Raw genomic sequence first — 14,068 nt, forward strand, 5'->3', positions numbered from 1 at the left:
AAAATCCATTTACCTCCAAGCTTTTGTTTCTTGAAGAGCTTTAGATAGAGGGGTGATGACCACAGCGAAAACTTCCCTCTGGGATGGGAAGAGTAAGCTGAAATTTAGGAGGGACCTGAGATGTACACCAAAAGCAACAGGAGCCTGGTCTGTCATCTCCCAACACATTGCATACACCAAGTATGATCCCCACTGGTTCCAAACCCTTACTCCTTTGGACTCTCTCTAGTCTCCAGTTTTACATAGATACTTCAATGAATTCTGCCACACTACTCGGTATGCTGTACGTTATTATGCAAACATCTTTCTCCACACCTTGGAACCACTCCCTTCTTTAAGCTTTACCTAACCCCACCCTTATCTAAGCAACCCTTCTGAGCATCTGCTGTGCACTTCACCCCAAGCACCAGTGCCCTGCACTACAAAGCACAGCAACACACTGATGGCATTCTCCATTGTGTCAGGCAAAAAACAATCTTCTCTAGGTCCCAAAATAGGTTCTTTGGGGACCGTATTGCTTTTTGCTCTTTTCTTTATGCCTACCTCTCATGCTTTAACCATCTAGCTGAGACTGAGACAACCTCAAGGGTCTCAGTGGCCTCCCTACTCCTGTACTTTCAGGAAGGTGGACTTGATCCCCTTATAAAGCCCATATGTCTTGCCTCTGTCCCTGATCCCTTCCTTATACCTTCTCTTGGACTTTATTTCTTCATTCCTCTTCTCTCCTGACAAATTTCTGCCTCCTGACACCTTGCAAATATCCCTTGGCTTAAACCAAAAGCCCAAAGGGAAAAATGTGAAACAAGACACTTCTCTTCCCCCACCCAACTGTGCCTAAATGGCTCCTTTTAATATGTCCTTCAGATTAGACACAAATCTTCACATATTCTCTCCCATCTCATTAATGGTTTTCTTTCCTACAGAAATAATTAAACACTAGTAAAAAAAATATCCTTAAGTCAGATCATTAGGATATTATTTTACTACATTACTTACTGAACTCTTACTGCTTTCTTAAATGTACTAAAAAATATGCAGCAACAAAATAAGACACTAGTGAAAAGTCAAAGGAGCACATACAAACTGAACATACCTACGTAATAGCACAAAGACTAAGAGCAGAACATTACCAAACTTCCAGATACCATTGTTCCTTCCTACTCCCTGGAGTACCCCACCATTCACTAACCGCCACCAGGACTTCTGAAACCACCACTTGACGTTGCCATTTAGAAGTCTCTAAAATAGAAATGTACAGAATGTACCTTTTTGTGTTTCCCTGCTTTTATCAGATGTTGGCCCTGTTGATTCATGATGCCTAGATATGTAGTTCACTCATTCTTGCTCCTGTTTTCTATTACCTGTATATGCTATGATTTATTTATTTTCTGTTGATAAACATTTGGGCAACTTCCCACCCAGTGGTATTTTTTATAGTGGTGCTACAAATATCTCACTATGTGAGAGTGTGATCTTTCAATAAACATGTATGTGTGTTTCTGCTGGGTTTATAATGGAGGTGGAATCTGAGGACAGCTTCAGTATTAAAGACACTAACAGCTTCCACTCACACTGGCAGGGTATGAGAGCTCTGACTGCTGTATCCTCATCAGCACTTGGTGTTTTTCTGATCTTCCCACTTTGCTATTGTAGTGAGTGTACATTAATACTTTTTAATTCAGTGTATCCAGTAGCCCCAACCCCTCCAGATGTCCCACTGGAGACTCCCTCCTTTATAACACGAACTCATTCCTCGCTGCAGCACCTGCTGGTCTTCAGCATCTCTTTTTATGAACCTTTCCCTTCTAACCCTCCCAGCCTGTGAAAATGTTCTTCTTTTCCTTTACAAACTCTCATCCATGATCCCATTGTCTGCTACAGCTTCAATGGGTGCGCATGTGTATATGTGTGCGTGTGGGTGCACACAGGCACACACACACACACACACACACACACACACACACACACACACACACAAACATGTTCTTAAGTCTTAATTCCTTTAAGACAATGTAATTACAACAGTCTTCCATCATTTTATTCACTTACTCTCCCAATTGTTCCTTGATTCTTTAATAAATTTGTGACTGTGTAGGGCATCAAGCACCTGGACAAGAAGCAGAGAGGAACTCTTTTTAAGAAACAATCCTAGTGGTTAGTTCTGGTGCCTACCTAAAATTCCAGCACTTGGGAGGTGGAGGCAGTGGGATTGGATACTGAAGGTCATTTTTGGTTACACAGAAAGTTCTGAAGCCAGGCACTGGACTAAATGAGACCCTATTCTCAAAGAATGAATGAATGAACAAATGAACTAAAAAACAAAAGAAAGAGGGAGGGAATGAGAAAAAACCCTTGCCTCAAACAGCTTACTGTCTCCACACCAAATAACAACAAATCAATCACATGCTTAAATATACCCTAATAGAGGTTTGCAGTGATACAGAGTCAGCTTTAGGGACAGAGGAAGCATGGGACAAAACAAGGGCAGTAAGTAATGTAAGTACTCTATCTACCCTAAGATACTAAGTATATAAGGTGAGCCTGAGGGAATTACCAAAGAGGGAAGACTGTTTGACCAAGAGGAACACACATATGACAAAGTGTGGTGAATTCGTCACATACAGTAACATTGTTTAGAAATGTTATAAAGATGGCTGCCAGAGAGAATGGAATCCTTAAGGAGGCTGAAAACACACTGAAGGGCTTCTATACTATGCCAGGAAGTAGCTGAATTCATAAGTCAAGGAATCTACAGATATACTGGGATAATACTGTTTAATTCGCTGAAAAGATCATATTTTAGTTCTAAAGCTAAGGCAGCCATATGTCCTAGATTTTCCAGAACTCTGCTGATTTAAAATATTTTGTCTTAGCAGGCCATGTGTCAGAACACAGCCCATTTAGGGTCAGGAAAATTGTGTTACCATAACCTCATCTCATCCTACATGCCATATTGTCTTTTTCAAATAAATGGTGACCTTGTTTCTGGTGGGCATCCTACACAGAAAACCATCTTGGTTTGTGAGCTTGTGATGTATGCTTATGAATATTCAAATGCACAACTCCAATTAAAATAAGAGCTGAAAGTCTGTGCTACAGGCAAGAAAAATACTCTTTTCATAGCTACATTTGCTTTACTAACAACAGGTTGTAGCCTGAAGGCCTGAGGGGAAAAACAATATTTTGTTCTTACCTTGTTATACTAACTCTAATGAAGCACATTTCAATTTGTTTTGCATTTCCTAAAGTGCCTAATATGTATGAACGTGGCTAATACAACAGTAGAAGCTGTGACTACTTTGGCCAGTTTAGGGGTTTTGTATGGCTGAATCTCTACAGGGAGACAAATGCCAGAAAGCCTAGGCCAATTAAGAGGAATTTAAGGGGCATCCCAAACTTGGTTTACTCAAGAACAATCAGCAAGTCCAGTCCACAACCCACAGAAGCAACATCATTGGTGGTGATGGTGGTGGTGGTACTAGGGACTGAGAATAACACATACTAGGCAAGCACTCTAATGCTGAGCTAAATCCCTGTACTGGCTAATTTTATGTCAATTTGACACAAGCTAGAGTCATTAGAGAGGAGGGAGTCTCATGGCAAGAGTCATGTTCATGGCACTTTAGAAAATGCCTCCATAAGACCAGGCTGTAGGCAAGCCTGTAGGGCATTTTCTTAATTAGTGATTGATGAGGAAGGGCCCAGCCTATTATGGGTAATGCCATCACTGGGGTGGTTGTCCTGGGTTCTATAAAAAAAAAAAAAAGCAGGCTGAACAAGCCAGTAAATAGCACCACTCCACAGCTTCTGCATCAGCTCATGCCTTCAGGCTCCCACCCTGTGTGAGTTCCTGACCACACTGCTTTGGATGACAAACTGTTATCTGGAACTGTGAGTGAAATAAACTCTTTTCTCTCCAAGTTGTTTTTGGTCATGGTTTTTCATTGCAGCCAGAGAAACCCTAATGAAGATAATCCACCATCTCATTTTTCTTTTTATTTTGAGACAAGTCTAACCTTGTCTCAGCTAACCTTTGACTTACTCTGCAACTCAGGCAGACATTGAACTTCCAGTCCTCCTGAGTCAGTCTCCAGAGTAGAATAGCTGGGATTATAGGCACAAAACACCAAACCAACTGCAATAACTTCTAAAAATCTTTAACCTCCATACTTTGCACACTACACTGCTCCAAGGAGGCTCTTTGTCAATCCCCTTCCCTCCGTCCCACCCTAGCTCTTTATTCTGGAGATAACTATATGGCTTAGCTTTGTTTATAAGTGTCTTTATTGTTACATGAATTCTGGACCACAGCAAGAGCTCAGAATTGAACTATGTAAGTAAGACCCTTTTCTACTTCACTGCTAGCATTTTTCTACTCATTCTCCTAGGACAGAACTCAGTATGTGTGTCCCAATTGCTACCTATGCTCCAGATGATCCTACACCCATGCACACACAGGCAGGACTAAGTAAATTTAGTGGGTTTAAAAAAAAAGCACATGACATTGGAGAGACAAGTAGTTGGGAGACAAAGAAGGGTCAAAACACATTATATTTATATGTATTCCAAGCAATAAAAGATAAAATCTTTTTCAGATAATTATTATTTGATGCTTATCAATTTGAAGTTTATAGACTTCTCCCTTTACTTTATCAGATGTGTCAAATCTAAAATTTCAGAGCCTTCAATTTACTAATTCACTCATGATCTATTATTTCTACAATGTAAAAATACTGAAACATATTAAAAATGCATGCTATACTTTCCTAATCCCATGTCCTTGCTTACTACCACAGACCTTGTAACCACCACACATGTCATGGATCCAGAATTACCTAAATGATCTCCAGAACACAGAACTTAAAAAGAACAATGATAAACTTCATCAAAGAACTGTAGGAAGTTCTCCAGAACCCTAACCTCAGTGAATTTAAGAAGAATAGCAGTCAATGCCTGAAAAACACAAACATATGGCCAAATGAACTGTGAAAACAATTCAGGATTTGAAAATTGTATTTAGCAAAAAGAAAAATATTAAAGAGACTCAAGCAAAAGTGAAAATGGAATTGAAAAATTCAAAACCCAATTAGGAGACTCTGGGGAAAGCCTTATAAGTAGAATGGACTAAGAAGTAGAAAGAATATCAGTATTTGAAGATAAAGGAGAGGAATTAGACAACATAAGCAATAAATATTTAAAACCTTTAAAGAACATGAAAGGAACCTGTAGGAACTGTGGGACATCATGATAAAAATCAAATCTTCAAATTATAGGCACAGGTGAAAAGAAGAATCCCAAGTCCCTGGCATAGACCAGATCTTCAACAAATCAAAAAAAACTTCCCCAAACTAAGGAAAGGCATACTCATACAAATACAAGAAGCACACAAACACCAAATGGACAGTACCATAAAAAAGCTCACATGCCACATCACAATTAAAATACTAAATATGTACAATAAAGACTACTAAAAGCTTTAAGAGAAAAAAACACAAATCATATATAAAGGAAAAGTAGAAACTTTGAAAGCCAGAAAAGCCTGGAGCAATGAATTCCAAGTCTTAAAAGACCATGATAGCCAACCTATACTAATATACCCAGCAAAACTATCTGCCACAGTTGAAGAATAAAGAAACTTCCCATGATGAAAATAGCATAAAAAAATCCATGTCATGAATCTCACTGTGAAGGGGAAATAGAATAGACACAGCCATTGGATGGGGGGAGGGGTCTGGGGAAAGGGATGGGAAAAGGAGGGATCAGGTCAGGAGAGTATGGAGGGAGAGAGTACTGGGGAGTCTGTCAGACAGCTCCAACCTGTCAAAGGGTTCTTGGGTGGAAGAGAGGGGAATGAGGAAGCATTAGATAGAAATATAGGCAGAGACAGAGATAAAGACAGAGACACAGGATAGCTTCAGGAGGGCCCTGGGTCAATACCCAGTCACCCTGAAGTTTATTCAAAAGAGCTTTTTATAATATGCCAAGGGGAAAGGCAAATGACCTCCCCCTTGTAAGATCAAAGCACAAAGTACAGTCTGCAGAAGAGGGGGGGGGAAATGATTGTAGGAGCCAGTGCAATTATGGGCACCACAAAAAAAGAAAAAGAAAAAAAAAGAAACACAGAACCAACTAACCTGTGCTTATAGAGGCCTGCATGGGACTGACCTAGGCTCTCTGCATACATGCTACAGTTGTGTAATTGGTCTTCTTGTGGGACTCCTAACAGTGGGAGCAGGGGCTGCCTCTGACTCTGTTGCTGGCTTTTAGGACCCTTTTCTCCTACTGGATTGCCTCCTCCTCCAGCCTTAATAGGAGAGGAGGTGCCTGGTCTCACTGAACCGATGTATCATGTCTGGCTGATATCCATGGGAAACCCACCCTTTTCTGAAGAGAAACAGAGGAGGAGGAGTAGATGGGGTGAGAGGAGGGGAGGTGGAGGGAGAAGAAGTAGGGGGAGGGACTTGGAGGAGAGGAAGAAGGGGAAACTTTGGTTGGATGTAAAAACAAAAATAAATAATAAACAAATAAAAATTTATGTCCACCAAACCAGACCTATAGAAAATATCAGAAGCAATACTTCAAGCTGAAGAGATGAATAAGCATAGTTAAGAGACTATAGAAAGAAAACAAATGAAGCTATAAAAACTGAAATACTAAATGTAACTAAGAATACAGTTTACTTTTTTTTCTTATTTTGCGGATACCTCTATTGGCCGATTGAACAAGTCCTGACAATAGTGGTCAGAAAGCAGTCCTTAGCTATAGTTCATTTCTCTCAAGCATCAATGCCTAGTTTAAATTTCTTCATACATTACTTGTGGTAACTCCGTTGGTTACCATATTTGTTCTTTGCTAATTTTTTTGTTAATTTTAATGTATTTTTTATTAACTTTAACTAACTTCCAAACACATTTAGATAACATGAACTGTATCTGCTTAAATATAGTTGGTTCACTTTGACATGTACACCCAAGAAATTATTCAAGTAGGATGCTGCGTATTTCCAGTACCCCTAGCCACCATGTGAAGTTTCCATTGATACTTCTCAATCAGTTTTTCTCTCTCCTTCTTCATAATCCTCAGACAATTGATGAGCCACTGCCTGAGTGTTTTGATTTTCTACAATTGGAAAAAAAAATGGGACTACATAGAATGTACTTTGCATGAGGTTTTTAGGGTTTGTCCATGTGGTTGTACGTAGTTTTTTATCGCTAAGTAATACCCCCTTACATAGATGTACCACAACCAGTTCAGTCATTTTACTGCCAACATGCAGCTTGTTAGCCTGGCACTGTTACAAATGAAGTCTCTTCCAGCATTCATATACAAGTGTCTGTGTGAGCATGACTTACATCTCTCTTGAGTAGAAGAGTGGGGTTGAGTTACATGTTAATGTGTATTTACATTTTGAGAAACCAGCAAACTTGGAAAAGGTATATCTCTTATACTTTAAATTCCTGCCAACCCTGGAGGAACATTCTAATTTTTTGACATCCTGGTACTATTTTTAAGGATATTTTATGGCATGTACAAGTATGTTGTTTTAATGTGGGAGTGTCTGATGACTATCTATGCTGAACACCTTTTTATGTGTTTACTAGTCATTCCTGTGTCTCCATTATTGAAAACCCTATTTGGATTTTTACCCTACTTCATTTGCTTCTGATTTGTCCAGTTTATTTTTCAGTTGTAAGGAACTTCTGTTTTGGTTTATATATTCTAGTCATACATCTATTACTCGGCATGTACTTTACAAATATTTTCTCTTAGACTTGTAGGTTGGCTATTCCTCTGGGATCAGTAAACTTTTACTTTTTTTCCTTGAGTCATTCAAGCAGATTAATACTTAGAACAATCCCTCAAAAATGCAGAGAATGTGGATCCTTTTATCAATTTGTTTAGAGCTTCAGATGGTCTAACCAGCATTTCCACTACATGACATGACCAACATACACTTTCTGGAGAGTCAGTGGAAATATTGTTATAAAGAACATTTTCTACTAGGCTATGATAACATATCTTTTTTTCAGATAATAGTGATATTGTGCTATTGAACATGTTGGTAGACATGAAAGACCCAGCAGATAGTTTTAACTCAGCTGTTGTCATTGTGTGGGGGATACTGTGAAGAGGTAACTGTGGTGGGTGGAAGGTGAAGGTATGTTGACAGATTTATGAGGGAGACATTTCAAAAGGCAAATAAATCAGAAATTTAATCAGAAAGAGAGAAAATAAAATGACAACAACCGAAAGAGCCACAGTTAGAAGATGGGGTCTAACTGCTAATCGCACGCATGTACAAATACACACACACACACACACACACACACACACACACACACACACACACGGAGTAGAAGCACAAGGAGAAATTAACTGCAAACTGCTCTTTATTCCTACTAAAATTCTGTGGGTTTTTTTTTCTGGTGGTTCAATATACTATATGTAAAAATGTTTATGCTTCTTTTGAATTCCAAGAAAGCTAGATATTCAAGATAAAAACACTATGGAAAGATAAAACTATCAGCAAATCTCTTCACTTCTTAAGGCAAGGTAAACAAAGACAAGATATGCTATATATATTGTTGGGCTTAACTAGGCATTTCTTATTCTATCAGACTGTCTATTCACTTAATGCCTGGTGTAAGCAAGGGAGGTGGACATTGGCCTGGGAAGACAACTCTCTTTGGCATTAGACAGACCTAGACTATAATTCCGGTCCTAAGTGAGTAATGATTCTGTAAGTTTAATTAAATTTCTCAAATTAAATTTAGATATCTATAAGTGGTAGCCAAATAATATTCCCATCATTATTAAGACAACTGAGAGTATTAAATGAAACCAAATATGCTAATTTCCTTCAATAGATCTCATCCCAAAATAGATGTTCATCATACAGAAGTCTTTCCTCAACCCCAACTCCACTTGCCTTTACTAAGAATAATATTTAGCAATACCATCATGCATTCTTGAGGTTGTATTTTAACAAGAATGTTTCATCAACAAGAGCCACATTTCATAAAACTTTGGGGGATATCTAACTTATGGCAAACAAAAATTTTCTTTGGCTTTGAAGAAACTTATAAATAGTAAAGTCATGGGAAATAGAGATACCTGAGATTTGGTTCTACCCAATTTTCCTTCTAACCATGTAATATTAGCTTCTATTTTTGTACTACTTGAGAATTCCTTTGTTAAGACATATTCACTGTACACAGCACTACATTGCCATACAGATATACAATATACTTAGAGCAAATTCCTTCCCCAAACCCTCTACACCACCTTTCCCCATCCCTGCATTAGTCTTCTATAGTCCTATAAAGGTTTTGTGTCACATGTGTGATTTTGTGACTCTGTATAAAAGCTAAGACCCACAAACAAGAGAAAGTGTGATATCTGTTTAAATTTCATTCTCTCAATAGGCCAATCTCCAGTTGACAACATCCTTCCCATAAACAACATAATTTAATTCTTGTAAATGAATAAAATTCCATCCATATCCTGTGGTGGACAGCCAGGCTGGTTCCATAACTTAGCTACTGTAAAGAGTGATATTTTTTAAATGTTGCCAATATTCCTACATTATACTAATTCCTTACTCTAAAGATCTAGATAGGATTTTAATTTCTAGTTTATGTATGATAGACTGGGCTGAAAGAGCTCAGTTTTCTTACAATGGATAACTCTAAAGCATTTTGCTTGTAATACTGCACTCCTGTGGTTTCTGACTTCTGACATTTATATCTTAAAGAGTTGTTAATATTTGTGGTGATTAGAAAGAAAATAGCCCCATAGGCTCACATGGAGGGGCGTTATTAGGAGCTGTGGTCTTGTTGGAGTAGGTGTAGTTTTTTTGGAGAAAGTGTGTCACTGGTGGTGGGCTTTGAGGTCTCAGATGCTCAGGCCTAGCCAGTGTGTCACAGTCTCTTCCTGCTGCCTGTGGATCCAGCTGTAGAATTCTCAGCTGCTTCTCCAGCACCATGTCTGCCTACATGTCACCATGCTTTCTGATAATGGACTAAACCTCTGAACTGTAAGCCAGGCCCAATTAAATGTTTTCCTTTATAAGAGTTGCCATAGCCATGATGTCTCTTCAGAACAATAGAAATCCTAACTAAGACAAATATTTTGTCTTTTATTATAGGCTGCTCTCATTTGGGGAGAGAGACTGAGATAATGTCAATTACAAGTAAAAATGATGTCACTGGAACATAGCTTCAAGAAGGACTGGAGTGATGTGTCAGTGGTTAAGAGAACTGCTCTTGCAGAAGACCCAAGTTCAGTTCCCATGTTAGGTGGCTCACATTACCTGGAACCTCAGCTCCAGGGAATCTGTGTTCTCCAAGGGCACCTGTATTCACACACATACCCAGAGAAAAACATGCACAAAATTAAATAAATCTTTAAGAAGAACGAATGTAAATTTTCCAAAACCTGACTTGTTGGGATAATCTTTTGATAAACTGTGTGAAGATATGTTTCTGTCCTTTTAACTTGCCTAAGGCACCTTTTGATTGGTTTAATAAAGACAGTAGCTAGGCAGGAAAGGGTGAGTAGGACTTCTAGGCAGAGATAGGAACTCTGGGAAAGAATATGAGGCAGGAGGATTTGCACCCAGATGAGGAGGAAGTCGGAGAAGTAATGAGTCACGTGGAAAAAATGCAGATTAATATAAATGTGTTAATTTAAGTTTTTAGAGCTAGTTGGGAACAAGTCTAAACTAAGGCCAAGCTTCCATAATTAATAGAAAGTCTCCATGTCATTATTTGGGGAGAAGTAGAGAGTGTCAGTAGACCTAAAACATGTAAAGATTTTGAATCCTCCATCCAAAACTTCCCAAGAAAGCTAAGTTCAGGATCAGACATCTCATTGGTGTACTCTACTGAAAATTTGAAGAGGAATTAGCCCCAATACTGCCCAAACCCTTCCAAAACAGTAGATTAAGAAGGAATACTTCCAAATACCTTCTATGAGGCCAGCATTGCACTGGTGCAAAAAAAAAATACCCACAGAAAGGATTATACACTATGATCAAGGGGGTTATCTCTGGAATAAAAAGGAAATCCAACATACAAAATTGCATATTACATGTTAACAGAACTTAAAAATAATAAAAAAAGCACATAGTCATTTCAGTGGACACAAAAGAACACACTGGACAAAATTAAACAGCTGTGTGTGTGTGTGTGTGTGTGTGTGTGTGTGTGTGTGTGTGTATCAGCAAATTTGGGGAAAAAAGAGAGCTTCCTTAGCATAATAAAGGGAAGCTATGAAAAACCTGAACACTAAAAATCTTCCACTTCAGATGAAAAATAAGACCAGAGTGCCTATTTCTGTTACTTCTTCAGCACTGGATAAATGTTTTAGGAAGAGCATTTGGGTCAGAAAAAGAAGTGAATCCCACTGAAACTGGAAATAAAGAAGCAAAATAATCTGTATTTGTAAATGACATAATCCTATATACATACATAAAATGCAAAGAAATCTACACACACATAAAGCACACAAAGCTTGTTTTATCTCTATATATCAAATGAAAAATATAAGATAACGATTAGGTTTATAAAAAACATCCAAAGAATTCAAAACCAGTGAATATATTTAACCAATGAAATGAAAGACTTGTTCACATTTTTTTGAAAAAAAAAAAAACTCAACTTTATTAAAGGCATCCCATGTTTGTTTCTTGGAAGGTTTCATATTGTTAAAATAGAAATGTTCCCCCCAAAGGAATATGCATATTCTGTGCAATATCCAGCTCTAACATACAACAGCCTGTTTTTCAGGAACAGAAATTGTGACCCACAAATATGAAACAATGGTAGAATAGTCACATTGCCTATTTTTGCATTTTTTAGATTAATAATTACAAGCATAGGTATGAGTGTGTGTATGTGCATATGACTGTAGGTACCCATGGAGGCTAAAAGAGGGCAATAGAGTAAAAGACTTGCAGCCTCTGGAGATGAAGTCTGGAAGGGAGGAGGGATATGGGAAGAGAAAATAGATAGTCTTATTTTGTCTTCCATCCGGTGGTGGTGGTTTACCTATGTGCATGCATCCCTCTGATGAAAAATGCTAAAAATAAATAAATTAAAAATTAAAAAAAAGAAAAAAAAAGAAAAATGTTGGTTGCTGTGGATATCACTCTGAATAAATAAAACACTGATTGGCCAGTAGCCAGGCAGGAAGTATAGGTGGGACAAGGAGAGAGTAAAATTCTGGGAAGTGAAAGGCTGAGTCAGAGAGACACTGCCAGCCACCGCCATGACAAGCAACATGTGAAGATGCCGGTAAACCACGAGCCACGTGACAAGGTATAGATTAATAGAAATGGGTTAATTTAAGATATAAGAACAGTTTACAAGAAGCCTGCCACGACCACACAGTTTGTAAGCAATATAAGTCTCTGTGTTTACTTGGCTGGGTCTGAGCGGCTGTGGGACTGGCGGGTGACAGAGATTTGTCCTGACTGTGGGCCAGGCAGGAAAACTCTAGCTACAGTTGGTTGTTTTTTAAAAGACATTTGTTGAATGCTGTTGTGGACTCTTAGGGAACCGAGAGGAATTTGAGCCCATTTTTAAACTCACATAGAATAATTATTCTCTGGAATAAAAGTGTAGGCAAGTGGTGGGTGAACACAACATTTGTGAGCTTTGTGGTAAAGGATAGCTGGAACCAGGTCTCTGAGGCTCCTGTCTTTAAAGTTGTTCCCTATACCACTTTTTCAACCTCTAGATAATCAGCCAATGTCTAAAGATAGATGTACTGGCTAGTTTTATGTCAACTTGATACAAGATAGAGTCATCTGAAAAGAGGGAACCTCAATTGAGAAAATGCCTCAATAAGAGCCAGCTGTAGGGCATTCTCTTAATTCGTGATTAATGAGGGAGGGCCCAGCCTACTATGGGTGGTACCATTACTGGGCTGGTAGTCCTAGGTTCTATAAGAAAACAGGCTGAGCAATCTGTGATGAGCAAGCAAATAAACAGCACCCTCCATGGCCTCTGCATCAGCTCCTGCCTACAAGTCCCTGCTCCGCTTGAGTTCCTGTCCCGACTTCCTTCAATGGTGAACTATGATGTGGAAGTGTAAGCCAAATAAACTCTTTCCTCCCCAACTTGTTTTTGGTCATGGTGTTTCATCACAGCAATAGTAACTCTAACTAAGACAGTAAGTAGAAAAGGCATTAAAAAAGGGATAGAATACTTTAGAATTCTCAGGATTCCATGCATAGGTGCATCTACTCCAACTACAAATCACCAGCTTAAGAAACAGCAGTTGCAATGTGAGTCTTCCCAATCAACAACAACAAAAAAAAATCGAAATACTTCAAAAACAGAGGTTACAATATTTTTGAGTGTCAGAACTCAGTCACATCATTAACATAAGAGTGAATCACAAAGCCAAAGGAAATGTGAACTTGATCTTAGGTAATGCAAGGACCTAGCTACACCATTCTGCTCAGTTCTCACCTGGACACTGCACCTGAAAGTTGAAGTGCAAACAGTCTTTCTGGTCTGTATTGCTCCTGGCTTAGCCAGACTGCAGTTACATCCTTTCCTTAAGATAGAATTTAAATGGCTATTGTATTACTTGCTTCTACTTTGTTGTGACCAAAACATCTAACAAAAACAACCTGCAGAAGTATGGTGGTTAGCCCTGATTGTCAACTCAAGATTTAGAATACCAAGAAACTCTGTGTGCATATCTAGGAAAGATTACAAGGACTGGGTTTACTGAGGAAGGACAACCCACCCTACGTGTGGCCAGTACCGTTCTATCTATGAGATAGGATATCAAATTGAATGAAAAGGAGAAACACAGCAAATACAAGCAACTGTCTCTGCTTCCCAGATGCAGATAATACAATGGGACCAGCTGCCTCAAGCTCCTGAGACCATGATTTCCCCACCATGATGGCTGTAACCTCAAAACTGTGATCTGAAATAAACCCTTCAGTCCTTACATTGTTTTTGTCAGGTATTTGATCAGAATAATGAAAAATCTAATTGATAAGGAGAAAAAAGTTTATTCCATTCACAATTTCAGAGACTTGAGTCCA

Source organism: Peromyscus eremicus, chromosome 9 (genome assembly GCF_949786415.1).
Source record: "Peromyscus eremicus chromosome 9, PerEre_H2_v1, whole genome shotgun sequence".
Taxonomy (NCBI): domain Eukaryota; kingdom Metazoa; phylum Chordata; class Mammalia; order Rodentia; family Cricetidae; genus Peromyscus; species Peromyscus eremicus.